This window comes from Oryctolagus cuniculus, chromosome 9 (assembly GCF_964237555.1).
Source record: "Oryctolagus cuniculus chromosome 9, mOryCun1.1, whole genome shotgun sequence".
In the NCBI taxonomy this organism is placed as follows: domain Eukaryota; kingdom Metazoa; phylum Chordata; class Mammalia; order Lagomorpha; family Leporidae; genus Oryctolagus; species Oryctolagus cuniculus.
In genome coordinates, this window is record NC_091440.1 from 65,779,711 (window position 1) to 65,784,645 (window position 4,935).

Sequence of the window (4,935 nt, forward strand, 5' to 3'; positions counted from 1 at the left end):
CCAGGCGCTTCCCGGCGTCCTCCGCGTGGGCGGCCGCCCCTCCCCCTGCCCGTCTCGTTCTCCCTCCTCCCCGCGTGGTTGCGTCAGCAGCGAGGCGGGCGTTTGAAGCTGGAAGGGCTCGCCTGCTGCGGGGTCAGCTAGCGGGGTGCGCCCGCAGGAGGCCGAGGCTTTAATAAAGCTGAGGTCTGGCTTCGCTTAACTCGTGGAAAGGGTTTACGGTTATTTAGAAACCAGGGCCCCCAACTTGGTATCTGCGTGAAACAGGAGGCAATTGGAATCGCCGGTGGCCGGGCAGGTGGTGGGAACCCTCTCCACGTCCTGGTTTTAATTCTTCCCTCAGTAAAAGCTGACCTGAGAGTTGCTGGTTATTGCAAATCGTCCCTTCATTCTTGGCTTCTCGGATTTAACCAAACTTATCCCAAAGAGCTAAATGTGTCCACCAGTGTTTGTAGGAACAAGTGGTTGGAATGCCAAGTTGTAAACAGGCACTTTGTTCTGACTTGCTGGGCAGACAACTTGTGTGTCTAGGGCTGCTGATGGGAAGGGCTGCACGCTTGGGTTGGTCTCTCAAGAGTTGTTGAAGGCGAGCTCTCCGTTTTCATGTTCTATAGGACCTTGCGGGTTTTGGAGCTGATTTTGCTGAGTAAGGGAACCTGTCGGCTAGCATGAATGAGCTGCCACCAGGAGATGATGTGTTGAATCTGCTGTGTGCCGCACGTCCTTGCCATAAATACCTTTTGAACCGAACTAACCTGTGGCCTGCATCTGTGGGCCTGTGGATACACTGAGACTCAGGCTGAAAACAATGTATATGCAAAACCACGTTTTTGTGAAAGCGTTGACGTAAAAGGTTTTTAGTTCCTTTTTTGCTGATTTAAAATATAAATCACTGAAGAGTGGATTTTCCTCAAATTGAGTTTCACAGCTAAAACGGATCGCAGTTTGGATGTTACCATTTCCTTAGAACTGATGAATATTTGAGCAAAGTTACAGATGTTCATTTAATAAATTGATGCCTTGTGAGGTACAAACTAGCCTAAGATCTGTAAGTGTGAAGTCCTTTTACTAAAGGGTTAGTGTATTAATACAGTGTGATAGTAATCAGAACTGAAATTTCTTTTACCCAGCATAAATAAAAGGATAACATCCACAACATTTATTTCTTTAAATTAGTAGGAGTATATTTTTTATTTGCATAGAAGGGCAAACTAAGCTGAAATCAGAAATTAAGGATGACATTTCAGATAATGAAACATAATAAAAAGTGAGTAAATCTTAACTACCAAGTAAGTGATCCAAAATTAAATTTATGGCTGAGAAGAGTTAGGGACTATCAGTTTGCACTATAATGAGTCGGATGTGATCTTAGGTAGGCAACAAAATGATACAATGAAAGTGAAAGAACCCAAAACCAGGTGAAGCCTCTGGAAAGGAAATTGTCTTAGGCTCAGCTGCTGTAACAAAAATCCTAGATATCGGGTGGCTTAACGGAAATCTATTCTTCACGTTAATTTATTTGTCCCAATTCTGAAGGTTGTAAGTCCAGTATGAGCTGTGGGCCTTTCTGTTACTGGTGAGAGCTCTCTTCCTGTTAGGAGAAGTGATGCATTCTTGTTCAACCCTCACTTGACAGAGTGAAGGCAAGCTCTGGTCTCTTCGTCTTTCAAGGAAAAGCACTAGTGCCATCGATAAGGACTCCAGTCTCATTCCTCCTGAAGTAATTACCTCTCCCAAAGGGCTCACCTCCACATTCTGTCACATTATAGATTTAGGTATCAACATGTGAGTTTCGGGAGACACAAACCTTCAGTCTAGAGCAGAGATGATTCTCAGCAAGTCTAGAAACGGTGTTGTACATGGAGAATGACATCATGTACTGAATGTTAGGGATGCTGCTTGAGAAGTGGTTTTACAGCTTTTCTATAGATAAATCAAGGTTTCTCAGTGTTGGCGTTGGAGCTAAATCATGCTTGGTTGTGGGAGGCCATCTTGCACTTTGTAAGCTGCTTAATAATATCTTTGCCCTCTACTGGCCAGACACTACTGGCACCTCCAACATGCTTGCATACCCAAAATGTCTCTAGAAATTGACAAATGTCCACTGGTGCAGCGGTGAGGAAAGGGTGGCAAAATCAGCCCTAGTTGAGAACCATTGGTCTTAATAGGTATTTTCGAAAGAGCCCTTTATTTTGATGGTATTCTCACCTAGAGACATTTCAGAAAAGAATAGCCTCACTTGTTATTTAATAAATCAGAATGTAGCTTAATAATGCCTTAGTCTCAGGTGAATCTAGTTGAAATGATAAATTTCCTAAGAGACTTATTTTTTCTGAATGTGATGTTTACTTAATAAAATTGAGTTTCTGAATGTGTACTCCTCTGAGGACCAGACTTTGGACCTTGGCAACTCAACCAAGTATTGCAGCCTTGTAGCCCTATGCCAGTGTTCTTTCTTAACTTTATAGCAACTACAGAGCAAACTAGAATAGACAGTACAGACAGACCTTAACAGTAGTTGTTTCCATCTCCTATTCACTTTGCAAAGATCCAAATTTCATGCATTGATTTCCATTTTATTTTTCTGGTGTTTTTTTTCTAACTCCTTTAAATTCTAATTCCTACAGTTCTTTTTACAGTACATTCCTAGTATCTGTTGCTCCTTCTGTGTCTCCAAAAGGGCCAAAGGTTAAAATGTAACTGACACAGAACAAGAACTTTGTATTAGCCATTGTTATTCTTTCTGTTAACAGTACTAAAATTATAAATTTCTTCCTGTCCAAAGAGACTCTTTCCTAGTCTCTGCTCTACGACAGTATACTTTCAGTTTTGACTCTTACATATTTGTTGGTTTTCAGTTTCTTGGTTTATTTACAAAGTCTCATTGGACTAAAATGGTTGTTAGCCATTTGTTAAGCTTTGGCACACATGGGAACGGACAAAGGCCAGTTGACAACTTGTTTTGGTGAAAGTTAATTAGTTAAATACTCTCCCCAACATGGTAGTCATTCTGTTGGAAAACTTTTTGTTTATGGTATATACACTAGCTACAATCCAAGTGCTGAATAGCCACCTGTGGCCAGGGCTATGATGCATTGGATGACACAGATAAAAATGTTCCCAACTCTGCAGGAAGTGCTGGTAGAAATGCTGATGTGGAGTAACACAGGACTCTCATGTATTATTTTATGTAGCATTTTTTCTTTACATGGGTTTTAAATTCAACAACTTTTTGAGTGCAAATTAGTTTTCATGTGAAAGGATTAACTTTTCTTGACCCACTTCTGTTTTCCTAAGTGGATGAGGGCTCCTTTGAAGGAGGCGATTATTTATGGAGATAATCATGAGAAGATGATATAAACCTACAGAGCAAGAATTCACAAATTGGATTTATGTAGATAAAAGGAAGCAGTAATTCAATAACTGACCCAGACTGGACATATGTGATAGAATTACATGTTTATTTGTGTACTAGTCACATGGGTATACACATTTATTCAAACTTATCAAAATAAATAAGATGCTTACAAATGCTTCTCAAACTCTTTACAAACATGGAGAGAAAAGTAAAGTAAGTTGAGAAAGGCTGGTATTACCAGATCAACCATAGTTGGCATTTTGCTGCTAGAAACCAAGGATTTAGAAGAGAATCGGGGAGGGGGGTGGTATGTGGTGTAGAAGGTTAAGCCTCTGTCCACAGTGCCAGCATCCCATTTGGGTGCCAGTTCAAATCCTAGCTGTTCTACTTCTGATCCAGCTCTCTGCGAACATGCCTGGGAAAAGCAGCGGAAGGTGGCCCAAGTGCTTGGGCCCCTAGACCCACATGGGAGACCTGGATGAAGCTCCTGGCTATTAACGTTGGCCAAGCTCAGCCCCATCATTGTGGCCATTTGGGGTGTGAAACAGCTGATGGAAGATCTGTCTCTCCCTCTCTCTGGACTCTGCCTTTCAAATAAATACATGAAATCTTAGAAAGAGAGAGAGAGAGAGAGAGAGAACGAACTGGGGCTTTATGTCCCCACAATCCAGTAGCTCCAAGGGAGCAGCATTTCGCTTTCACTTACTATGTTAAGAGATTATTTCCGTATGTTTTTCAGGCTGGCAACTTGGATATCTTCCGTGGTTATACAAAATCAGATATTAGGTAGAAATCTCTTGTAGATGTCTTGGGCTTATTGTAAGATACTTATATCGACAATCACCCCCAGTAACCCTCTCTTTTTGCCTCTTACATAAATGCAGGTCAGGGATTCTCCCTTTTCTTTGTCTGCAGCCTCTCTCCTCCTCCCACCTTATTCACCCACCCCTCTATATTCTTATGTCACCATGACTTTGTAGATTTCCGGTCTTCCCCACCCCTTATTCATTCTCTGTTATCCTCTCCACCCTTATTAATCCTGCCTCCTCCATATCCTTATGTCACCATTGTTGTGGGTTACCTTTAGTAATGATTTTAATAGTAATACCTCAAGGGTCCTAGCCATCTATTCAAATAAGAATTTTGAATATCAGCTCGAATAAAACAGGCGACATGGTAAGGGTTAGCATTTATGTAGTGAGAGAAATACACAGGAGTGAGGGCTTTATTTAAGGGAGAAAGGAGTCAGGGATTTAAACTGGAGTTTTCATCCCAGGCTTTTCCAGGGAGTAGACCAGAGGCTGCAAGGGAGAGAGAGCACGCGGGCAGGAAAGCAGGGGCAGGCAGGTGGCTACAAGTCCCACGCCCAGAGAGGTGGGGACAACAAGAGAGGGGCCCAGCACATTTTATCTACTTCCAAAAGGGGAGTGGTTACATATAGGTAGGATCAGGTAGGGGCATGAGATCACAAAAGGGGACAGGGTGAAGGGGTGGACTTCCAGCCCACGAGTCTAGTTGGTTTAATCCTATCTGCCTGCCTATGTCACCATGACTTTGCACTTGCTGTTCCTTTTGTCTTT